The sequence below is a fragment of the Apus apus genome, chromosome 2 (assembly GCF_020740795.1).
Source record: "Apus apus isolate bApuApu2 chromosome 2, bApuApu2.pri.cur, whole genome shotgun sequence".
NCBI classification, from domain to species: domain Eukaryota; kingdom Metazoa; phylum Chordata; class Aves; order Apodiformes; family Apodidae; genus Apus; species Apus apus.
In genome coordinates this window covers 13,819,185-13,845,717 of record NC_067283.1, presented here as the reverse complement: position 1 = coordinate 13,845,717, position 26,533 = coordinate 13,819,185, and the positions used below count along the sequence as shown (strand labels likewise).

Sequence of the window (26,533 nt, the reverse complement as noted above, 5' to 3'; positions counted from 1 at the left end):
TCACACTGATGTGTTTGTCCTTTGCTTCACTGCTGTAAAAAGCTAAGGCTTCACAGGTCTGCTACCACTTATCCTCTGAGCAGCTTTAGTATAGACAAGGCTAAGTCAGCCCATATTCTGTCTTCATCTGCTCTTCTCAGAAGATCTAAAAAGCTACTACTGAGTTAGTCTTTCTACTTCAGGTGATTTGTTTCATCCCTTTTCTCTCTTTTTTCCCCTGTATTTCCTCTGCTTAGACACAACTGTCATCTCAGCAATAAGCTTACATAAGCTTCTGGGTCCTCATAAATATGGAAGCTGTTGGCTGTGGTGAAGTCTGAAGGTAGGTTTCATCCGTCCCATATGTCTTTGGGAAGGGGAGAAGAGGAAAGGGAGAAAATGTAGTCTGAAAATGGGATGCTGCAGGTATAGGCTTGGGTAAAATAATAAATTATGTTTGTGGGAAATATTGGCTCTTCTATTTCTTGTCACAGTAATAATTCTTCAGTCTTCCTCTGGAATGGAAATAATGAAATTATAATTTATGGGTGTCTCTTTTTATTTGAGGGCAGGGTACTGCATTTTTCCAAAATAAGAATTTGTAATTTCTTTTCCAAATGAGTATTCATATTGATGTGTGTTTTGGTTTTTATTTTTTCATTATTTCCTCGCTTTTCTTTAGTAGCCATGGCACTGTGCAGTCCTTTTATGAATCAGTGTCAGAATAATAATAACAGTATAAAAATTAAAGTTAATCTTAGAACATAATGCCAGCAGCTTTTGGAATGAGTGTCTAAAACTGCAACAGAAGAACCAGTCCCATGTATTTTAGTGGGAAACATTGTTTAATAGAAATGGTTTCCTGAGAAAAGAAGAACAACCCACAACAAAACCCCAGCAGTTTCCTTATGTTTTCTGGCATGAAGTGCTTCAGTAAAAATTTAACCATTGGACCTACACATCCCCTTTTCCTGCCTTGTTAAAAAAATGCTACTCATTCTACCATTTCCATGTTCCTGTTGTGGTAATTATGTGTACAAGAATATGAAAACCGCTACCAACAAAACCCCCACAGCCAAACAATGCTTTTGCAAGTGTCTTTACAATTGTGAAATTTAAGGACTGTCCAAACTTGTAGCTGGTTGACTTCAATCCCTTTACACTAGTGTGCAGTATGTTCACCAGCTAACTTTTGTTGTGAATCACTTCAAGTGGTATACAGCTTTGGGAGTGTTGAGACATTGGCTCACTTAAGTGAAACTTTGTAAGTACAAAGGTATTCCCTACTAAAAACACTGTGAGAAAATTATTTTTATTTTAGCAGGAAAGGCAGAAACACATTTGAATTTTTCTGTCTCACAGTTTCATTAGCACTCACAGCTTTGAGCCACCATGGGGTGTTATGAGGTAATTTGGCCAAAGAAAGCTATTTTACAGTACTCTAAAAAAAACTGGTCCTTTTTGGTTACTGCAAAATTCTGTTTATCTTCTACTATGCTGATTGTTGACAACTAGGAAAGATAATGTAAGACAAAAGATTATTCATATCACATGGAGGTGGCAATAGCAGTCATGGTATAGCATGGCAGAATAGCTGACACACTCTGTGATCCATTCTGTACTCCTGTTCCTCTCTGAGGGCACTGTAGCTGTAGTGGGTGCCTATGTATAACCTGTCCTGAGTGCCTGCAGCTTCCTCCTTGCTGCACTCCTTAATGCAGCTCTGTCAGGGTGCGGGGTGCACATGGAATCCTAAATGGAGTTGGTAGACCCAGCTGTGTAAGAGGGATATAGTCAGTCATGACATTATATATATATTTCTATGGGGGTTGTTCCATGAGGCACGTGGTTGTACGTTGGTTCCCGTACAGTTGGTTCCAAAGAGAGGAAAAGGCTGTGGTAGATGGTCTTGAAGTGTGTTGAAGGCACAGGGTTGAGCATTACAAGACAATGAGTTAAGTGACTGCATGATTTGTGTTCATGACAAATGTTGACAGAAGAAAGAGAAAATCTAGGATTCTTATTGTTCTTGTTGAAATATTTCCTTTGGTGCTAATTCTGCCTGCAGAGATATGCTATTCATATTTGAACTGCTGCTGTACACAGAATTTGGTAGTATGAACCAAGAGTAATTACTGAGCTTTTATAAAAAGCATAGGTTTTAAAAAAGTAAAGTCAGTATTGCTTTAGAGATTCCTGTATGTGATGACAGCATCATGGTGGTGAAACACGTCTTCTCCCTTTACTCATGCCCTGTTTGTAACAATAAGCTTAATTAATATTCTTTGTGAAACCACTTGCAAAACTGTTATCCAATACATATTAAAGTAGCAGTTGCTGACCCCACATCTTATTGCTTTATCTACATTTCACAAAACTGAAATAATCAAGATGTGATATTAAGATCTTAGAAAATTTCTGCATTGACTTTATAACAATTGAATAGCAACAGAACTTCTTGGAATCACACACAGCATAGCTGTACACAATACTGCACAATGCAGACACAAGGGTTTGTAATGTTTCCCCAGTCATGTTCTAGATAGTTCTCTAATATAGACCAAAATCCAGTATAGAGGGCAACAGTGTTAGCAAATTGGTAGTTTTGCTTTTCATGCTGTTTTTGTCTGAAGGCTCAATAGCACTGATAACTTTCAAAAGCCTTCTGGAATTTGCTTTTAGCTGTTGCTGGTAGCCTGACTTTACGTGATAGGATTAACTGAGGACACTTACAAGAGCTGGAAAAGATTTTCTCTGGCTGTTGTTTAGATTTTTTTGTTTCCCTTGATTTAGTTTTAATCTAATCTCTTCTGGGCACCAAGCAGAGCTGAAAAGTGAGTGACTTTTTATCTAAATTGAAGTGATAGCAATTGATCAGGTTTTCATCATCTGTCTTTGCTGTCATCGGAGCTTCCTCTGTGATCTGCAGTTGACTGAGAGAAATGAAAACTTAATTGAATTCTTTAGCCTGCTAGATGTTTATTTATAGATAGGTATGTTGAAGCATGGTGATGTAGGGCAGAGTTCTGTTTCTTGACATGAATATGAAAGCTTTATTGATTTCATTTGGAGCAGGAACATATCTGAGTTCTGTGAAAAACCAAGATGAATCTTTGCTTTGTACCATCACTTGGGACTTGGTCATTATGACTGCTATGAACAGGGAACTGGGTCATCCTGGTAAGGTTTCAGGTAATGCTTACCTCCCACCTTATTAATTTTGTTACAGAGTCAAGCACTCAGAAGGTTTTTAAGGAATGCATTTTGCAAAAATATGCTGGACCCACTACATCTGTGGAGTTTAATAAATACTTTGTAGAGTCTTCAAAAAGTGTTCCAATATTTTGTTTTTACTTCTGTTTCAATTTCACTCACATATATTTGAGACGGATGTGGACATCTTATTATACATGTTTTGCACCATTTGCATCACAGAACAACAGCAGCACTATACATTGAGTAGACAAGAAGCAGGGAGAAATTCAGCCTTGTCAAATGAAAATTAACTTTAATGTTTGTGAGTAATAAAAAGCATGTAAAAAACATTTGACAGAAATGGTTAATTTTTGTCATCTGCCAGAAATATTAGCTTAAACTGGAAAAGCAGCCATTTTAATTGCATTATGCTGTCTGGTCACAACAACAAAGTTTTCTGAGGTCTTATTCCAGGTAGATGTATTGTCAGTACCAACTCTTCTAGTCACTGTGCATTGATTGCACCAACACACAGGGAATTCTTCTAGTCCAAATTAAATATTAACACAGTTTTCTGTCTGCAAGCTCTGTGCTGTTTTTTTAACTTAGAAAGTAAGCTCCTTGACCAAGTATTTGATCAAATGAGGGAGGAAGAAACCCAAATCACCAAAATAATGCCTTAAACTTCATTTTGATTTTCTTTAGCTATGAGCAGAGCATAATGCCAATATGTTTTTCGGTGAATAATTACATTTCCAAATGTCATGACATTGAAACAGATTCAGGAGTTTGGGGCTTTAGATGATATTTATTGTGAAAAGTGCCCTTGAATTCTTCTTGCTAATTCACTGTATATTTGCAGAGCTGATCTAAGCATTAGAGCAAACACTGACAGCTCATGTTATTAGGAAGCATAGGAGAAAGCTCTAAGAATCAACAAAGGCTCTTGTGTACCCTGAAGGTAAAAGCTTTTCTTTTTCCCGCCCCCCCCAACCCCCCCATGTGTTGGTGGCTTTTCCCCTGTATTCAAGGGTAGAAAAAAAAATGTTGGCTCAGAACAGCAGCCTTTTTTTGCTTGGATCTTTACCTGTTGCTCCTTCTTAATAATGCTTACTGAAGTCCACCAACAAAACACATTTGTTCACTCACAGTCTACTAATTACAAATAGCAGCTGAACCTTCATCAGGCATTTTCATATATAAAAATAATTTTCATGAGCACTGAAATATAAACATTCCTAACACTAATACAATGTTTTCAGCAGTCAAGTAAAGACTTCTTATTAAAATTAGGTGTAAAGCTGGAATATAATTCATAGTAGGTAGAGAGGTTCTAGAGGCAGCACCTTCTTCTGCTCCCTAAGAGTGTTTTAATTTGAGTAACTCATCAGTTGTACCCTGTCATTTAATCTGAATGACTGCATGTAGTATGAAAGTTTCTGTGGATGGCAGTGTCCCTTTCCAGACTGAGGACTGCTTATTGCTTTGATATTAGAAAATTAAATAATATGCACTGAGCTAATAACATATTATAGATGCTGTCACTGCAAGCTGAAATCTAAAGATATGTAATGAAGTAGATCTGATTATCTGTGTGAGCATTTCAAGGGATATCTGTGGATTACTTTCATCAATTATTCTGACTGCTTAATAGAAAAAACAACAATAATGAGTGGCCTTAAACTTCAGTGGGAGAGAGAAAACCCTTTGTTTAAGAATAATCAGAAAGTTTTGCACTCTGGTGGTAAGAAATATGAATAGACAAGTTTATCCCTTCAATTTTGGATTCATTGTCAGGTTGAGGGTTCAACCACTGAATCTGCTTTTTTTTTTTTTTTTTGTGGAGGAGCTATGAAGGGGGGACTGGAGTAGAAAGGAGCAGAGAATGGCCTGCTTGCAGAAATAAAGGTATAGTGGAAGAACACAGTGACTTCACAGCAAAATTCTTCCATGTTTTCAAAATATTAAGTACCAACCTAAGGTAGCATAACTTTTTCATGGCCAGTAAGAATCAGATTAATTGGTAAGAAAAATGGATCCCATATTTAGATTTTTGTGACTCCTCAAAAAAGAGAATAAGGTATTTGCCAAATCTGAAACTCTACAAAGTCAATTCAGCTCTTGTAGGAGCAATTTTGCAATAGCAAAGGCTGCCAAGGGCGATTTTGTAACCAGTATCACTGGAATATGCAAGACTCAACAAGATGCTTATCTGTCAGGGGTGGTGTAGGATTAGTGAAATTATGCTGCAGGAGGTTTGGATTTAGCTAGCCTTTGAAATCCTACAGACTGAAATTTTTGCTAACCCAGATGATTCTAGGAACACTTTGTAAGAGCTGTTACATAATTTTCAAAATGTTTTTACTATTTTTGCCAATATTTTATTCTTTCTTGCAAAAGTGTTTCATTTTTACCAGCATGAATACATTTTACATGAAGTGATTGACATTAGCAGTGAAAAAGAGTAGACGAATTACACACGTTTGCATCATTTAATTATGATTAACCTTTAATAATGATAATTGGCTGTTTTCAGGTAACAGCAACTCTTCATAATAATTTTTCCCTGAGAAGAAGAGGTGATCTGGAATTGATTACTAGAGCCTTTATGCAGCAAAACAGAATAATGCGGTATCAGGTAAGGGATTATCTGGCTTTTACTGAGAAACAAAATGTTTACAAAGAGCTTCTGTCCCTGAGATGGAGTCTTTAGGTAGGAAGTTTCATCCTGCATAGAACTCCATGTGTACCAGGGGCTTTCTGTTTTCACAATGGTGGTTAGCATTCCTGTGGGGCTTGGTTGTAGTTTCTGGGCAGTGGATGTATGAAGGCTATTATCCTTTACTGAAAGCATTGGTTTCATTAGGGCAGTGCATTATATTAACCCAGTGTAGAATGTGTTCCAAGGAGTTTTTATTTTCTAGAGAGATAAGATAAATTTCCCAACCTGATCCATTTGTGCAATTGTGAGTCTTAAAAACATTATTGAAAGAGAGAATAATTTAGGCTAGAAGGATCCTGTGATATTGATCTAGTCCAAACCTGTGCTCAAAGCAGGGTGAACATCACAGTTAGACCTTTTGGTGGAAAATGAAAGAACACCAGAGCAGTTCATAGTCAGTGTTGCAGAGAGAATATATGACCAATCTAAAACCCCCAGTGAGTCCTAGAAAGGGAAAACGGCTTTTGAAGATGCTGTATTGATGGATACTCCTCAAACGCTCAAAACATCACTCATGTTATCCACTTTTGTGCTTACATACATTAGTAAAGCTTAATTTTGCCACTTCTTCCTGGAAATCTCTTATTCCTCTGTTCACAATGCTCTTATCTTTACTCTTCCAATTTATTTTAATACATTTTTGTATGGTTTTTTTTGTTCATAATCTATGAACCCAAGCACAGTTACAGGTTGGGTGGAGAATGGATTGAGAACAGCCCAGAGGAAAAAAAGTTGGGGGTGCTGGTTGATGAGAAGCTCAACATGAGCTGGCAATGTGTGCTTGTGTCCCAGAAAGCCAGCTGTGTCCTGGGCTACATCAAAAGAAGCGTGGCCAGCAGGTCAAGGAGGTGATTCTTCTGCCCTACTCTGCTCTTGTGAGACCCTGCCTGGAACATCATGTCCAGCTCTGGAGCTCCCAACATGGGAACGACATGGAGCTCTTGGAGCAAGTCCAGAGGAGGGCCATGAAGATGATCCAAGGGCTGGAGAACCTTTCCTATGAAAACAGGCTGAGGAAGTTGGGGTTGTTCAGCCTGGAGAAGACAAGGCTCCAAAAAGACCTTATAGCAGCCTTCCAGTACCTGAAGAGGGACTACAAGAAAGCTGGGGAGGGACTTTTTATGTGGGCATGTAGTGATAGACCAAGGGGTAATGGTTTTAAACTGGGAGAGGGTAGATTTAGGTTAGGACGAAATCATTTGGTGTGAGGGTGGTGAGAAGCTGGACCAAATTGCTGAGGGAAGTTGTGGATGCCCCTCCCTGGAAGTGTTCACAGCCAGGTTGGATGAAGCTTTGAGCAACCTGGTGTAGACAGGCACGAGGAAACACAAATAGTTGATTCAGGATGGTGAAGCAGCAAAAGACAAAGGCAGTGCCTTGAAGTTGACTGCAGCTTTACATAAACGTGCTGGATAGCGAGTTGTGGTGTCAGTCACCTCATGAAATTTCTGTTCCTACTGTAGACCAAATGGAAGTTGAGGCAGAGATTTGTTTCTATACCTAAATCTGACAGAATCTGCAAGCTGGAAGCCTAATTAGAACAAAATGGTCTAACTTGGCATGAAGAATGAGTCTGGGGACTGCAGTTCCTATGCAAGCCCTGGAACACTATGGTGTAAGGTAGCAGTGAACTGGATCTTCTAATGAAATTAGTTCTTTTTGTACAAAATCTTTTTTTTTTTTGTTTGTCTGTGAGGATATACCTCAAGGTGATATCCTTCAAAGAAAACCCTCTGCCACTACCCAAGGTCCCCATCTCCCCAGTAAGTTGGGATATGGCTATCATCAGCAGCTCCAGTGCAATTAAAAAACCTAGTCATACTTTAATGACTTTTTGTGTATTTTTATCTTAGAGGCTCAAGGAGAAAGCATCTTCATTACAAAACCTGTGTCAGTCATCTAAATTCTCTATTGACCTTCTGGAAACCATCCAGCTGATAGCCATTCATTTATACACACAAAGGGAAGAGATGGGTGTGAGCCAGAAATATGTTGGGAAACTAAACTTTCCTAGAGTATAATGTATATTTACAGGAATAATTTATTAAGTAATTTCAGACAGGCCCATTTGCATCTGATGTGCCTGACTGTGGTTAATTTACAGAAAGGAAGTCTTGAAGTGAGTCCAGTAAATTATTCAGGGTAAATTTATCCACCCCATCTTCACTTGTTAGAATATTCTCTCATGTGGAAAAGCTTTCTTGTTGCATTTAACCCCATCACTTACCCATGTGACATTCTGCGTCTTTATTTAGATAGCACCAACAATGCTGGACACTTCTGGGGAAATGCTGACCCACTGAAATTAGTGGAGAAACTCCTGTGGATTTCCATAAGGATTTCTTCTTACAAAAACTTTTTCTGAGAAACGACAAATGTGTTTAAATTTCTGCTATGTGTTACACAGGGAATGTAAAAACTGTGACCATACTTAATTAGATCTCATTCTCCATTACACTGTTTTTCTGTTATTTGAGCTGAACTTCATTAAGGAATTACTATTTTTGGGCATATTATTCTACATGCTGAACTTAAAATTCCTGTATCATCTTGAGCGTATACTTTAATAAAAATCTAAATATTTCTTTGCATTTTAACCAGTTCCTAACCTCTGATGGTAATGACAACAGAAGAATTTAATGTTTTAAATTCTTTTCTGTGAATTGTTAATCAAAATATTAAGAATAGCTAACTGATATAAATCCCATGTAAAACAATTCTTGCTGTGTTATTGCAAATGGATACTTTAAATTCCGATATTCTGCTTTCTGTCTATAAACCAATTATTTAGTCTTATATTTTTCCTTATCCAGTCTCAAATTTTTTCTTAGGGCAGCTTATATTTAATGCCATATGTACTAATCCATCAAATGAAAAATTGTCAAAGGCTTTGTGAGAGTCTAGATGTCTGTTGCTGCTATAGCTCTTGTCAATGGCAGTTTCTCCTAGAACCTAGAAGTTAATAGGTTATTTTGATGCAATTTGGTTCATAAATTCAATTTGGTCTGGTTTTATGCATCTTTATGTAATTAATAAAACTTTTAGATCTTTAACACTTCTGCTACTGGCTTTTTTAGCCATGTCAAGTGGTGCAGAGGCCAAGTTAAAGCCATTGGAACTGAATAATTCACCTATTTGAATATCAGTGAGCTGTGGAGAAAATTGTAGTCTCCACTCTAGTTTTAGAGCACAGGTATATAACAGATTCTTGGCAGTATGCTTGGTAATATGTTACACTAAAGGTAAACACTTTTTTGTTTGTTTTGTTGTTTTGGTGGGGGTTTTTTTGTTACCTATATGGATTTTTTATGCTTAGCCTGGTACGCTCTTCCAGAATCTATTAATATATGTTTTAACATACATAAAAAACTATACGACATATGCAAAGACAAATGAGGAAAAATGTCACTAAAAATCAGTAACAATTGCTTAGAGCTGGAGAGCAGGTGAAATGAGAACCAAGAGGGTATACCAAAACACTTTGAAAGGGCCTTAGCAGCTGAGAAAAGGAGTGCTAGATGTAGTAGATAGAGATGACAAGTTAGAAAGGTAGCCAAAAGTAACTTATTGTTGTGTTTTCGTGGATGCTTTTCCTTGCTTGAAATTTTTAGATGAATGAGTGGGTGCTTTTGGTTTTTCATTTTTATTTTTTTTTTTTTTAGTAAATTTTCTATAATCCAGCCATTCAACAGCCTCAAGAGTCAAGACATCTGCCTTGGAGATGTACTCGTGTTTTGACGCGCCTTAAAGCATCGTGATTTTTGACATAATGTTGAAATGAGGTCTTTGATTCTTGACAGCTGCTGGCTGCATGGAATGCTCATTCCCCACCCCCCCGCCCCCCGCCCCTTCAGCATGTTTGCTACACACAACAGGAATGTGCGTCATGGTGAAGTACAGTTTTAATTCCCTTTATCCAAACAGCTTTCTGTAAAAGTGATAAATTCATTGGAGTTAACATCCTTTTGGTGAAGAATGCCAGCAATTTTAACAGCTGCATATGTATGTGTGTAGAAACACAAACTAGGGATAAAACCCTGTGTGAAGTTTTTCACATGGTAGCAGAAGGAGGCCATCAGATGTAATGCTGGCACTGACATGATCATCTTGGTATCCCTCACCAGTGCTCACTGTACATTAGAGAGGAGCTGCAGTTGGGAAGCTGTCAGGCTTCATAGAAACAAAAGCAAATGTCCCACAGAAGCAGCTGCAAGCTGCTATTAGAGTGCTACTAATGTGAGCTGTGAAGCCAGATGGTATGGCTCATGTGGCTCATGCATGTGGGTGAGCAGTGCAGGAGTAGTCCCATTATCGTAGAATTACTGTGGCCATGGAGACTTGAGGGAAGAAGTATGATCGTGTAACATAGGAGCAGACCACTGATGTTGACAGTAACGGCTGCCATCTCTAATCTGTAGAGTGATCACAGGTCCAGTTATGACTGATAAATTGACACTGATAGTATGACAGTCCTTAGGCCAATTTTGGTGCAGTATTTTATTTTGTGTTTATGAAAGGTGGTGTCTGCCCAGCTGCTCTTCACCAGCTGTAATCACTTTTCACTCGAACTAAAGGGAAAGGGCAGTGACCTCTGCCTTTATGTGGTGAAGGTAGAAACAATAAGAAGTCAATGTCCAAGACTGTGAAAAAGCCAAACAGTGGCTTAAGTAACCAAACCTAAAACCAATGGGATGAGAAATTTCAGAGGGAATGCTTGCCAGGGCAGCTGATTTGCAGGTGTCTGTGGATGATGGACATCAGTGAATGGAAATATAAATGAATAAAGAGAAGCAGAGATGGCAGCAGGGAACATGGAGATGTTTGCAGAGCTTAGATGTACAGTGCTTAATGGAAGGGCAGACTTAGATTTCAAAATAATGATATTCACCTTTGAGATTGTTTTTTTCTTTTGTTCAATAAAGCAGGACTTCATATACATTCTTTTCTCCTCCAATAGAAGCAAGTAAGCAAGGCCCCAGCTACTGCTAAACTCTCAGACAAATGGGAAACAAACTTTCCCTAATTTGATCAAGCCTCAGTACCTATTCAAATGTGCCCAGGCTTCATCTCTGCTTTTGGGGTCACTCCTGCCAGGTGCTGCAAACTCAGCCCTGAGCCAACAGCGTGATAGATTGTATGAGGGCTTTTAAGTGTGCAAATAGCTCATGGCTTCAGTGGGACCATTTACATATTTAAATGAAACGTGTTTCACTGCTGCAGAGCCAGAATGCCTGATGCCTTGTAGGGCCCAGTCCTTGGAAATCTAATTAATATATTTCAGTGCCAAAACAGGGACAAAGTTCTTTTGAAGATCTGTGTGTAGATTTGGGTGTGTAAATATTGAATGTTGAATTTCCCTGAAAATACACCCTTTAAATAGCAACCCTGGTAATTTTTATGCCAGTAGCCAGTTTAGCAGAAACCTGTGGTCAGTATTTTTATTGCAATCATACATGTCATTTACACATCCTAAGGTGGGGGATTTAATATGAACTAAAGAACACAAGCTACTGTAGTTGGTTATTTATTTTGTGGTTTTAGGCCTTTTTAAAAAATAAGATCTAATGTTTAATTAAATGTAAATACCATACATATCTGAAAATGAAGTTGCCTTTGATTTTTCAAATTAGTTTTTCCAGAATGTCTCAAAATCAATTTGCAGTAGCAGTCATTATGACACAGATTGCATCACGCTTGTTTTCATGCACACAGGGCCTTGGATCTGGTGCTAAACCAGTGTTGGCCTTTGCTCTGCTTGTGTTTAGGAAATGCTGTACTGCTAACTGCTATTTTATGGATGTGGCTAAGGCTGTATTGATCTATGCAAGGTTTACTGGTTGTGTTATGCTTACAAATTTCCATAATTAGGACTGCAAATTCCATAATTACAGCTGCAAATGAGAACCATTTTGCCAGAGCTTAATTTGACTCCTGAATTAATGAAAAAGGGATTTTTTTTCTAGGGGATTGATACTGTTTCAGTTACGCCAAGATTTTTATTGGTCTATCATAATTCTTTCCTACTTTAACAAAGTTATGTCAGTGAAAGTTTCAGTTATAGGCAAGTCTTCTGTTTTGTTTAGTTTTCTTGAGATTCTAGTTGCTCCTTGTAAAATAACCATCCATTGAGGACTGACTTGGAAGCTAAATATGAAGCTGCATTTAACTTGACTATCATTACATAGGTACTCAAAATATAAGCATGATGTAATAACTTTATGGCTGTTTTATATTAAAATGAGGAAATATTGGATTTATACAGTTCAGTAATTATTAAAAGCAAGCAGTTTAAAGAATTGTTTTTTTCTTTGTACATAAAAAAATATTGCTCTGTAATATGAAAATTGTTTATGAACTTTATTCCTCAGCAACCTATGGTTCATGGTTTGTGACAATCTTACACTCGCAGCAGTTAACTCAGTGGCACAGAAATTTCTCTAATGCATCTGAAAACAGTTCAGTCTTGCAATTTTGCCACTAAGAAGTACTGTCTAGTATTTTCTAGAAAGTATTCCTCTATTAGTGATGAGCCAAGAATAATAAAAAAAAGGATTATGGCACACAAAAGAAGCATGGCACACAGTGTATTCAAGATGTTGCTTCTTGTTAGGCTGAAGAGATCAAATTCAAAGTGTAGGTCCTGTGGAAGGAAACAAAAACCCACCACTGTAGTAATAATTAACTTCAAAATGGAAAGCACATAAAAATGAGAAAGCTTCTTGAAAATAAATTTAAAAGAGAAGCCAACTGGGTAAAATAATTAAAGACCCTACATTAGAGACTCCAAGTAAAAATGTACCATCTATCAAAGAAAAAAAATGTAAAAGATTCTTTTCTTAAAACCAGCTTGGTCATCAGTACAGCAACAAGATACTACTCAGAAGTGGAAATATCAGATCAGCAGGATGAGATGAATTGTATCCCAGGATTCACAGTGTCATTGCATGAGTCCTAGAAGAACTCAAATACGGAATTTGGAAATTAATTAGTGAAGTGTGGAATTTATGTTCTAATCAGCCTCTTTATTAAAGGAATGAATAATGTTAAAATACGTTGCCTTCTTATAGAGTAATGTCTAGGTGAAGATGAAAAACAGAGGGTAGAAAAAATTACGGGTTTTCATAAAGGGATGGTCAGTGGGTTCTTCCATAGAGTCTATAATACAATCTGAACTACTCAACCTGTTTATAAATAATTTAGTAAAAGTTTATAATGAACTTCTAAACATAAAGGAGTGGGTGGATACAGCTTTTGGATCAGGCTATCCCTAAACTGCAAGTTGCCAAAATAGGAAGAGTACCACAGAAGATATTCTTCTTTTGTTACTATAGTCTTTCCTTAAGTATCCTGTGCTGTTCACCTTCTGGTATGAGGTAGACTTTCAGTCTGACCTAATTTGACTGATTTTATATTCTTCTGAGTCAAGTGTGCTTTTTCCTGTTTTCTTAATTTGTAAGATTACTGAAATGGGAAGAAAAGTCTGGTAGTTGCAGTGATTGTTTCAGTCTGCAGTCTGTGCAGACTGTATAGAAGGTTTGTTACTTTTACTAATTAATTTACAGAACTTTTTGTCTGGCAGTGGTTGCTGAACCCTGTTCCACTGTTTCCTTTATCACTCAGAGCTCACCAACTTTGCAGTATTTCAGGGTGATATATCTAAAATACACTTAGGAAGTTCTATTCATAGATTAGTTTAGTCCTGAAACAATTAGATCTTTTTTATTCACACATCTAGTATTTCCAAGAATTGATCCTGATTTCTTCCTGAGTGTGAGAGATAAATGGGCCTGGTATCTTTAAATATCTCCTATCTTCTTATATATTTTCTGGAAAAAATAATGATAAATATGGCAACATTTGCCTGTTGATTCAGTTTAGCAGACTGTACATATCTCAGACACTACAGACGTGCACTATTGATTTCCTCTTTAAAAACTGGCCATGTAAATTTTATTTAGAGGGTCTGATGCCTTGCAGTGCTGTCGAAAAATATGTTATAATATGTTTGATACATGAGTACCAGTGCTAATTTAATTCCATTTCAGGATATCAAGAATCACATACACCTTCTGCCCAGTTAATTTTTAGGCTTAATTTGTTCGCTTAAGTAACACAAGACTTTGGACTATAGTAGATTAATTCCCCAGAGCAAGTCAAGAAGTAGCCCAAAGCCAAGAAGAGGCCCAAACATGTTGAATAACCATAATGAAGAACAGCTAGGGGTTTTTTGCCACTTTTTGATAACAATTTGCTGACATGAAAATTGACTATTATGCAGTGCTTTTGAAATATTCCTGCACTGTGAATTCTTTAGTTTGCATGAGGGAAATATCTAATGGTAGCAGATTGCTTGTTTTGGACAAAGTAAAATGACCTGCTGTAAGCATCTGAAATGAAATAATCATGAGATTAATTACTGTTCTGAATCCTTTTCTACTGTGCCTGGCACTTGGTAGCTAACAGCCAGAGCAGACATATTCATTGGTGACTGGTTTTGTGGTGCATGCATATGTGCATCCTCTGAGTATTAGCAAAGTAAACATTCAAGGCAGCAGCTCATCATCCTTTGGCAGTAGTTTTAGCAGGTCAACTCTGATAAGCTCATCTCCTCTGAACAATATTGCAAAATCTCAGGGTACTTAAACTGTTGATATTGAACCTATCTAATATTAAAGACTTCTATTTAGGCTCAAGTCAACAAGCACCTGTTTTTCCATCTGAGCAGGTAAAAACTTTATATATCTGATTTTTCATTGTCTGATTTTTTTCCTCCTAAACAGAAAAATCTACAACTTCATAAAAATACCATACCTTGAGTCTTAATTGTCTCTGTGGTATCTGTGAATATCAGTCATCTAATTCTTAGTTGGGAGGAAGGAAAGGAAACTGTAAGCAAAACATAGTAGCCCCACATGACCAGAATCTTGGGAAGATGCAACATGAAACTATAAGTTCTGTGACTTATTTTTCCTTGATGACTGTATTTCTTTGCTCTTCTTTGATATCTACTTTCAAGATTTCTGCTACAGCTGGAGTAAACAGTAGATACAATGTAAAAGATAACTCTCTGTCAGCTCCAGAGAGAAGCCATAATGGCACAGATAATCCTCTTGGTAAGCAATGATTTCTTGAGATAATAATTTATGTGACGTTTGTGTGTGGGGTGTGTATTTAGCCAACAGGGCTGAGCATTTACAGATAAAGAGTGTATATGGATTTTGTTTACAGGTGCTGAGTATTTTTCCTTTCTCTTCTTTTGCAATAACAAACTAAAATCTCCCTTTTTCCCAAGTTCGGTACACCAAACATATTAATACCTAATTCCTGTCAATATGAATGCCTAAAGAATTCTTTGAAAATGTCTCATTCACTTTGGCCCTGAAGGTTTCTGTGGAATGCATCCAGTGTACTGACTATCTGCATTGCCTAGTCACTTGCAAAAAATTAGCTCACTGTCATCTCTTCAATTCAGCAACCCAGAATGATGAAGCATAACTTTGGGGAACAGCAGCATTAAATTAGAGATGCAAGCTGCAGACTGTAATATTAAAAATGTGTTCTCCTACTGTGGCCTAATTTGCCTTTTTCTTTTTATGCTGATAATGTATCTGAACCCACACTGTGAGCAGTGTGTAATAAGTTTCTAGGCTTTTGGCACCCGTTATGGACAAACTGTGGATTCTTTGCAGCTTCAAACAGCAAACGAAATGAGAAGATCGATGGAATTCGTGTCTAGATGTGTGACATGGAAATGTGCCTAAACAAATGTAATTTTGCAGCAGGGGCACTTAAGCTGTGTTGAGGCTTAAAAAACAGATCTTGCTTATCACAGGCATTAATTAACTGCAAAACTTTTCTCTCTCCCGTTGCTACACAATGTAGAGTTGGGGATTTGAATCCTGTAATTCAGCATATAAAACTGCTGTAAGGACCTCTGGCTCAGGAAGCCCTGAAACCTCAGGATGCTGGAAGTGGAACCAGGGGCAGGATCACTGTGTGCTTGCCTTGGGCTGATACTTTTCCTTAGGCATCTGCTACTGGCTGCTGTCAGAGCCAGGGTATCCAACTAGATAGACCTTTGCTCTGACCCAGCATGGACATTCTTTTGTAAGAATTTGTGTGATCATGGGTGGTTTTGATTTCCAGCCCCTTCCAAGGCTGGATCACGACTGAGGATGAATGAAATTGTGACTGGAATTAATTTTGAAACACTGTAATTTAGATTTGGAGTAATTTTAAGGAATGTTGTGCTGTCCAAAAATACGAAAATCCACTGTATATACAGTTCTTCTCACAAGAAGTAAATGATATATGTTTACAAATTCTAAAAGGATTTGGAGTAACAAAGAATTGTTACCTTGTGATTCAGCAACATAAAATACCTTGATGGGTGTTAACTCTCTGCATCCTTCCAGTGTGCAGAGACTCAAAGAGACTCAAGTTTATTTGGGGTCTTTAGATGTTGCTGCTTCACACACATGACCAATATTTTAAACTGAGATGGTAGGAGGCAGTTTTTCTGGGATGTTGTGTAGCCTGCTTGAGGTGTACCTTTTTTTTTCCAGATCATAGGCTTTATGTAAGGCTGTGAAAGTGTATGTTAGAGTTTTTCTAGCAATGGAATAATTCACTCTTGTTTAAATAATACACCCTCTTTACTGAAACTCTGCTGTCAGGAAAGTAGGCTTGTCCCTGGGTTATTGTCTCTTGGTGAATATACAAAAAAAGAGGAATTTGACACTGCCTGTCAAGTTGCCTTCCTCAAGCCCACAGTCAGGTGTCAGGTAAAACTGCCCTGGAAGGAGGTAAGTGAGTTCAGATTTGACTCCCAAGAGGTCAAGTGCTACTTTACCCACAGCTCTTCACATTGCAGCCGGCAAAAAGTGGAAAAAAGGGGTCAGTACCATTGTAGTTGTCAAGCTAGTAGTGAAGCTGTTTCCAATTGCTGATTTTAGATTGAATTGTGTTTGGACAGAAGCAAGATGTGTTGGGCAGCTGATGACAAATAAAGGAACTATTTACTGTGAGCACATATTTTTATTGGTATTGCCCTTTCAGATATTTAAGATAATGTTACAACTGGGTAAATTCTCACGCAGATTACTGAGCTATGCATTGTTTAGTGCCTGAGAAATACCAGCTATAATTAAAAATCTAAAGGGTAGTATGGAATGGTTTGTTTACTGTAGGAAGAACTTCTTTTCCCATGCAGTTTGATGGTGCTGGGCTGACTGAATTCGGTGCAGTTCTCCTTCAAATGCCCTTCGGACAGCATGATCTGAAGGTGGCAAGTGAACAGGGAGCTAAATCTGTTCTGCAGTATGTAAACCAAAGGAGAGAATGTTGCAAAGGAAACAGGAAGTCTGAGAAAGTCTTGATTTAATTTCCATGAATGTTTGTTCTAAAGATTCAGCAAGTACCAATATGAAAAAGCTATTAAAATAATCCCATTTCTCCCCTTTTTCTGGAGTTTTGCTGATTACAACACCTTCTATAACAGGTGTTTGTTTTTTTTCCCTTTTGAGTGCTATTATTCTGTGAAGTTGTATGAGCCTGTATTTAAAACTAATGCAAAGGGGAAAAGAAAATCCTGCAGTTTTAGGAGTGCATATCTGGCGGGCCACAGTTTCTGTTGAAATGAAGCTGTTAATGGAATTAGAATCACAATGACACACTGTGAAAGGCCTGTCTTTATTACACCCCTAAGATCTATGAAGGAAATGGTCCAGACTCCTACAGATTCTTGTGAACAGTCAGGAATATATAATTTAGTGTGCCAGATGACACATATGTGTTATATATACCAGAATAAAGCAAATGAAGTTTTAGAGTAGATTTCAGCTGAGATGGCTTCTGGAGAAATTCACTGTCTTTTTGATCTTTTAAAAACACTTTTTTATTGATCAGATGCTTGAGAGCAAGTGATTGAACTAGTTCAGTCTGAACTACTTTTATATGAATCTCCAACAGACTTTAGGAGAGTAATCATTGTCTACAGCAAAGGAGGAAGAGGAATTTACTCAATGTGAAATGTGATGAATATTTTTGGTGATAAATATTTATATTTTCTTTTATTTTGTAGGTGAATTTTGATTTGGGGTGGAATATGATGCTAAAAACTGAGTCAGGTACTGCTGTTGTTATGGCCATGCAGGCTGTGGTGTGGTAAGGTTTTGCCTAGACAGCAGGTAAAAATGACCTCCTCTATGGAATTGGGGCAAACTGACTGACCAATGTGTTGGAAAATAAGCTATTTTATTGCAGTTATTCCAGCATGGCTTCTTATGTAGGGTTTCTGTTATAGACTTAGATGTGTTAGTCTATGAGCAAAATTGTTATTTTACAATGCAGTCTCCTAGTGTTGTTCCAGGATATTGTGTCTGCACAGGAAGATACTCTGGAACAAGAATAACAAATTACCTTGGTCTGAATCTTCACGTGGTTAAGATGCTAAAGTTAAAGGAGTTATTTCATCCCTGTTTTGCCTTTGTACTGGTATTTCCTATGTGAGACCAAGACTGATAGGGTGTCTGTGACAGAGGTAAATGTCCACTAGATGTGGAGGAGAATGATTCCTCACTGACTGTAGCTGGGACCATATTCTGGGGAAAAGTTGTTTGTTCTTTGTTGTTTTTTTTTTTAATGTTTCCTTTTTTACAAAAAGAGAAAAGAAAAAGAAGCAATCCAAGAGTTAAAAAATTCAGTCCTGAGGCTTGATCATTATTTTGTGTTTCTGAGATTTTCTGAAAATGAAGCCCATATATATCTTAAGCACTTTCATTTTCATATAAAGCCATTAAAATTAAATTCCCAAATTAGGTATTGTAATGTTTGTTGAAAATGACATTTTTCTGTTGTTCAGAATGAAATGTGTTGAAGGCTTCTCTTTTTGTTCGAACTTGGAGCAAATCTTGAAGTTTTCCATGGATGGGAATTCTGAGAAATTTCATTTAAAAAATGTTGAATCATTGTAACTTGATACTTAGGAGAAATTCCTTTGTTAGCATTCAAGCATGCTACATATCAGTAATTTTAGGTAGATGTAGAAAATAAATCAAGTGAGGAAGTAGAAATAGAATGCAAATTATATGCAAAATACAACATAAATCATTAATTAGAAATGGTCACATGTAAGATTTCATCAAAACTGATGAAAACTGTTGTGATTTTTAATTTTTTTTTAAACTGCTTTTTTCCCATTACAGTACCTGATCAGTTCTGTGATCTAAAATGTTCTTAGATTGGTATGGTAGATATTTCTAACATGAAGTGAACAAGTTGTTGCCTGCTATTAGGTGCCCCATTTTGAAAACTGGTCCTCCATTAATATAAATGAGGATTAAAGGTGAAACAATACATAGCCATCTTACTCATCTTTATCTGCTGATCCCTCTAGCCTGAAGATCAAGCATTTGCTTTAAAAAGAAGTAACTTCTTTACATTAAGGAACTCCAACAGCAAACAATCAATTCCAGGTGTAACAGGTTTGAATACAAAGTTTAAAGTCAAAATTGCCCATACAGGTGTGCAAACACATAAGTGAATTTTTGTATACAGTATATACAGTAGATCTCTAGGTTATATCTCTGCAGTGGGGTTGTGGGAGGGAAGTGGTGAGTTCTAGTTCATTCAATCCTGAGTAAACTTCTATGGATGTGAAAGAGTAACTCTGTCCACCAGATACAGGATTTTAATCTTGCTGTTGTAATGTATTACCACGTCTCCTTTCCTGAGATCTGATATCTGAAACAGCCATCAGACTGATATTTGTGGTTAGAAGAAGAAAAAACAGGCTTTGGTGGGATTTATATGTGATATTTTAAAAACAGTGAGAAGAACTGGTATGAGTAGTAGTAAATTGTGATGAGGCTGTAGAGGGAAAGGGAAAAAAAGGAAGCTTCAGAAATTAGATAAGCAGCCATAATTTTCAGGGCATACTTGATCCAAACCTCAGAAGACATTGTGGTTCATATATCATTGGATTTTGACCTGTGCTGGAAATTCTTTTTAGCAGAAGTACTATGATGAATTGGCAAAAAACATATACATTTTCTTTGAAACCTTTTGTCTTTATGCCAGTGTAAGCAAGAGAAATGCTTTTACCATAAGCCTTTAGTTTTTCCTATAACCCACGATCTTTATTTCACTCTTAACACACTTAAGCAATGGCTTCAGGTTTTATTCTTGCCCTTTTATTATTTTTTTTTAAATACACAGTTTTAGAGGTTTTTCCTATAATGTGTGTGCGTGTGTGTGAATATCCCACTGGCCAGTTACTTTCTGCACATCTTTAGGTGTCACACATTCGATTGTCACAGCGTATCGATGGGCAGCACTGAACATTGAAATGCATTGAGTTGAATCAGACTCTTCAGCCCCCTAACAGCCCTATAGGCAGAAACCTCCCTGAAAACTGTCATTTAGAATGCAACTAGCAAATAGTGTGTATTTTAGGCTGAAAGCATAGAGGCACTGAAAGTTTGATTTGAAATCAGAAATGAACAAGTATCAAAACTGGTGGTGGAATGAAGCCAAGAATTTATCAGTTTTTCAAAGCACCATTTACAAAAGGCATTTTTGATTTCTCTTTGGTTACACATAGATAGTTTGCAGACTGCATACTAAATCATGACAGAAAGGTCTTTGGTGTATGAGGTGGTGGGTTTTGCTTCTTCAAGTTTTTCCTTTGCTGCTGTTTAATCTGGAATTCATTCCTATTTCCATTCATTTTAATTGTCAGTTATGAATTTAGAGGTTTTATGTTGGTATACTTGGCGAACTTCCATTTTATCCATCCTTGCCATGCTGGAAATGGGCTCCAGATCAGACATTGTGAAGGACATGCATTTACAATCATTCTTTTGAAAACAGGCCTATCCCCAGAAGCAGACATCTGCTTCTTGACGCTGCTTCACAACTCAGAGTGGTTGTCATAGGTGCAATCTTTCAGTGTCTAATAATAGCGGGTGAACCAATACAGTGAGAATCTCTCTCTCTGGTTTTACATTCGTAGATGTTTTCAGGCTATTTATGAAGGCCAAGGGAATGAAAACTTTGATTCTGGTGCATGCAGAATCTTTGCCTGATTACCTCCATCCAACATCAGGAGCATTTGGGTGTTGCAAAAGGAAAAGCTTCCCCTCCCCCCCCCCCCTTTTTTTTTTTCCTTTTTTGAGACCCTTCTGGTCAGTTGAAGCAGGTGCTTTTGTTTGGTATTGTCTAACATAATTTGTCTTTACAAAACAAATCCAGCCTATCTGGAGACACCTCCTGCCAGACATACTGCCATGTGTTGTTCTTGCAGTGGATTAATGACAAATTACTTCACTTCAGAAGTCAATTCTTCAGCCACATTTTCTCAATTTTGGTTGACCACAGTAGCATGCAGGAATACCCTATTTTGTGGCACAGGACTGGTGTTTTCCATTATTGTTCTGCATATGTGTGGCTGTTTTAGCATGTTGTATTCCAGTTTGAGCATTTGGTTACCTTGGGGGAGTAGTGACATGGGATGACCTTTTCCATTTTGTATTTTTAACATCATGGCAGCAATTATGTATTGTCTACAATGCAAAGTCTTTCCCTGTTTTTGTAAAGACTAATCTTCAGACTCCATGTCATATGCTAGAAACAGAAAAGAGTCTAATGGAGTGGAGGAGAATTCAGGTATGAAAATGCATTCAATGTGCCATAAGCCAGGTGCCAGATTCTCATACTTATTTTAGTAAATAACCACTTCCAGAAATAAAGTCAATAAACTATTTTTCTACCACTTCGGTATACCTCATAAGCATGACCTGATTTTATCAGTGTGCATCCTCCTGAATCCCACTGCACTTTTCTGCCTGAAAAAAGACAGGAAATACATTTGTAAAGTCTCTCAATTCCTGCCATGTGACTACATGAAAACAAAGCAGAATTTGGCTTGTGAGAATTTACCTACTAAAGGAAACCAAAAGTTTCTGCTTGAGTAAATTTTGTTTTGCTGATGAAATCTGTGATGCTTAAAGACAAAACCCTCCTTGGTTACTGAACAAAGCCATCAGGTATGTTATCCAACTTGACAGTCTGGTGTTTGATTAATCAAACTGTTAATTTGATTTTAAATGACTGATGCTCTTTTAGAATGTCTGACTTAAGTGCCTGTTTATAATTACGATACTGAATCAAAGGCTCTTCCCAAGCATGGTACAGATTAGTTTGGAAAGATGTGTTTTGATTTTAGTAGTTGTAAAAAAACTAGCATTGGTGTTTACTTTAAAGCACAAATATGTTCAAAGAAACACATAGTTAAAGTGATAAAGCAATGCCCTCACACTTTTTTATCTGAAAAAGGAATGCAAGGGTGCAATTTTTAATAAGTTATATAAACAGCACACTTTATCTTCTGAAGAGATAACCAGTTTGGGGGCATTCATAGCAGTTTGATTGGTGGGCACTTAGCTGTTTATAATGAACATATATCAACCAAAACTTTTGTAAAACGTTGGAGGTAGGGGATTTAAACTTGAGTGCAGCTGTTTGAGTCTTGTAATTTGCTGGGGATTTGTAAATTCCTGGTGAACTTGGAAACTAAGTAGTAGTATCCTGTAGTATATAATAACTCTGTGTAGTGCGGTGTATTTTCAAGTGGACTGTAGTAAATGTTCAGATGTTAGGATATTTGAATGTCTGAATATAAGTGAAAGTCAAGCTACATGGGTAAGGTCCTAATCCTATAAAGATGGCCAAGCACATGCTTCATTGAAGTAATTTGTGGAGTCTGGTAGTTACATGAACTCTGAAATGCCAGTCAGATCTATCACTTTCTGCAGGCTTCATGTATGATTTCAAGGTGTATATCTGTAACTGCAGAAGAGTGCCTGCATTTGGAAAAAAAGCCCACTAATTTCTTCAAAAACACTCTTTTGACATAGTTTAAATTATGTCTAAGCACTGATGTGGTAAATTCAGTGTTTAGTAAATGTACAAATTACTTTAAAAATGTCAGTCTCAGTATAGTAAAGAAAAATATCTGGAGGAATTATTTTTGCCTATGTTTAAACTTTCCATGTCTCAGATAATACATTATCATCTCTAGTTTCCTTATGAGCTGCTTGAATATCTCATGAGTATATATTGCAATACTGTAACTCTATAGCAGATAATCCCATCCCTTAACAATGACATTATTTTTTCCAAATGTGTTTTTGGGCATTGTAGTCAAGTGTGTGTTTGAAAAAATATTCTAAATTTAAAGAAAGATTTCCATGTCTCCTTTTTTGATTTCCCAGCTATATACAGTTTTAAGAGGCTTGATTTTCAGAGGAGAGACATGGCACTTTCTGGAAATAAATCCTCATAAAGGTGATTCAGGCATTGTAACAGCCAAAATCATTAGTCATTCTTGAAAATCTTGGCTGAAGGACACTAAACAACACAACCTCTGTTTCTGTAGGGTTTACTGTTTTCTGCTTCTTTTTTCTCACATCACAATTTCATAAATTTTTCAGTTACTGCAGCCTTTCCAGAGTACAGAGACATGAATTTTGACTGGCAAAAACCAAGCTAAACCACCTTCTTGAGTCTTCCCTTTAGTTTTTTGTATATCATGTAGAACAGTATGAAAGGATGAGATTTTTTTTTTCCTTCGCAAGGCGTCCATTTGGGAAAAAAACCCAACCCTTAAGAAAAGAAGCATGGGGAAATACAATTTTGTCTTCCCTGCCCCCATCCAAATCCTAGACAGCTGAACATTCTCATTTAGCATTCCTAAATGACCTTTGCTTTGTTGGCATGTCACTAGACTAGATTTTTTTAAACCTGGTTTATTGAAGGAATACTGAATTTGGCTGAGTTCATGGAGCTTGGAATGGGGTTCTGCAAGGCTGTGTCCCTTGATTATGGTAAAGCATATCCTGAGAATAAGTTATATAAATACATGGATCTGATATTTTTTGTGTGTGTGTGTTTCAGGGCTCTACATTCTTCCTGTATCAAATTTACAAGAAGGCTACTTAAGGAGCAGAGTACATTCCCCATGACTCCAGGGTGAACTAATTCCAGGGGTGTGGATGCAGACGGTTACTCTGGGATCTATTTTACATTTTCCATCTTTTTTCAAAAACACCACAGATTTGCAGTGGGGAGCCACGTGCCTGTTCATTTTCTTTCCTCTTTAGATTGTTGAAGATCCTTCCTGGGTATTACAATGACTTAGAAGTGGGCTGAATTTGAAGTTCAAGAAAGCTAGCTAGAAGCTCCTGTTTACCAGAAACATTGAATGCAGTCTAAGACAGTGGCAATGGTTATGACTGTGAAGCCACAGCAGCAATGAAAATGGTATTTTTCATAGTTTGCCAGAAGCCTGCAGGGCCAAGTGAAAGACCGGAGCATCTGTCCTATGTGTTTCTTGTGTTTGTGAGTAGAAATGTTTTTTGAGAATGAAGAGAATAAAGGAAAACTCTCTAACTGAAAGAACCCTACAGACCTGGGCCAGAATTAATTTCAACTAATTGTAATACCCAGCTGAGATTAGGACCCCTGTTCTATAGGCCATGAGAAGAGGCAATTGTAGAGTAGCAACACTGAATTGTCCTTTAAAGCTGTCTCTCAACATTGACTTATATAGGCAACCTTTGTTGATGGGGCTCCTAATTAGGCACCCCAGAGAAATTCCTGCAGTTAGTGAGTTGAATTTGGATCTCAGTGAAATAAAACGTCCTGAATTTTCTCTCCTGTACATAGCAAAAAATCATATAGAAGAACATAGGAGCATTTAAATTTAACAGAAAGGTGTATTTTTAATCTGGAGAGTTCATAATTAAAACTTACTTTGATAAGGGCTTTGCCTTGCTTGGCTAAGGAGATGAGTCAATGCATAGAACTTTTTTTTTTTTTCCATCTGATTTTCATTTATACCACCTTTATTACTTTTGAGTGTATTTTTACACTCCGAGGCTAGAAATTTCTATTTATATATCATAGTTGATGAGTATATAATATTTGATGATGCTCTGCAGAAATATTGATTGGATGTCTCTCTTAAGGAGAAATAGAATTTAACATCAGGTTTTGGATATACTTTAGCCACTCTTCATTTGGATTGTTAAGAGCTTATTAATACTTTCTTGTTTTTTTTCCTTTTAATTGCATGTTTTATATGGCTCTCTTGATAGGCCTGCACAAGGGCAAAAACTAGATTATTCTCAAATCAGATAAAATGATGCAATGTGGCAGAAGAGTTCTGTATAGAGGATTTAATATTTTTAATATTTACCATTCATTTAAAGAAGTCTGTGCAAGTTGTCCAGATTAATTCTTGGAGCCTGGAATAAGCATTTCCTTGCAGATAGCACCATCCATTCTCTTCTCAGGAGTGTCCTCCCAAAGAAATTCCTTCATGAAGAAGCTTCTGTGGGGAAAAGGAGGAATGTGAACTGGTTTATCCTGATAGGTTGCTGCTCCTAAATTATTAGCTGGATATGGAAGCCTCTGTTCTGGCAGTTCCAGCTCTTGTTCTCTTTCACAGCAGCTTTGGCTTTAATAGTTGTTAACTGTGGCAGGAAGACTGAAAGTGAAGGGAGCTGGAGTTTATACTTAAGACAATCTTGCTGCAAACCTCTCTTGTTCATATGTCCTGAAAATTATAAATAAATGTCTGTGTGTTATTAGGGCTGTACTCAGCTCATTATTATTTTTTTTTCCTTCTGGTGAGGGGAAACAGATTTTTATATATGTACTTGAGAAATTGATCCTGTACTGCCTATGGATTGACGTCAAAACCTATTAACTTCAAGTATTCACAGCTTTAAATGCACTGAGGCAGAATATTTATGACAAGAAAAGAACACCCATGTGGATTTACTGCCTTGTGCAAAGAGGAGTTACTGGTGCTAGGTTGCACTATTGAAATTTCTTTGGATATACACAGCACTTAATGGTGAGGTTGAAGGAGTATCACTGCTGTGTGAGTTCCTAAGCGCAGTTTTACCTGTACACCAATTTTTACTGGGAGCTTGTACTGGGTTTAGTATTGTGCATTACTGGCTTGGAATTGCCACATCCTGGGCTTGCCAAAGTGCAGATGTTCATCTCTGGATAGATCACTGCAAAGAAACTCAGCTCAGCAGGAAGGGTTATTTGCAGTGGCATGGAAGGGGAAGGAGTTTGCTGAGCCTAGACAAGGAGCCCAGGCAGAGGGGACTTCAGAAGGATTATTTTCACTGTTTTTGTGTGCACCTTTGATGAATGTATTAAAGATCTTCACTCAAAAGAAGCCGATACAGAGGCAAACCTGCTCTATTGGTCTCACAAGTTTCTATGAAAAATTTTTTTCCCTAGTCAGACCTAGCAATTTGCCCCATGGTGTATGGTTCTCCCAGAGCAGGATGGTCTTGCAGACCTGCAGGACTTGCTCCCATCTGCTTGTACTTTGCTTTCCCTGTGGAGTTGATGGTTTTTGCTAATGCTGCTTTGAAATTAACATATTAACCCTGCTGAGAAATCCTCTCTCCATTTTGTAACAGTTCTGGACAGAGTGCTTGCTGCCACCGCTGCTGGGGAAAGAATTCAGGGTATTCTCCAGGGTGGATGGACTATAGGAGTGTTGAGTGTCTAAACGCATTTCAGCTGAGCTAATTTCTGTGCAAGAGTTAA

The 26,533-nt window shown here is 37.4% G+C and overlaps 1 long non-coding RNA gene across 2 annotated transcripts; it reads left to right on the top strand.

Annotated features, from left to right (window-relative positions):
- The first annotated feature begins 237 nt into the window (after positions 1 to 237).
- On the top strand, positions 238 to 8,445 carry LOC127380430 (uncharacterized). Of its 2 annotated transcripts, XR_007888499.1 has the most exons (5): positions 238 to 322; positions 3,055 to 3,171; positions 5,021 to 5,082; positions 5,711 to 5,812; positions 6,575 to 8,445. It is a non-coding gene; the product is annotated as an uncharacterized LOC127380430 (long non-coding RNA). The 2 variants fall into 2 exon arrangements; XR_007888500.1 differs by lacking the exon at positions 5,021 to 5,082.
- Positions 8,446 to 26,533: the final 18,088 nt, after the last annotated feature.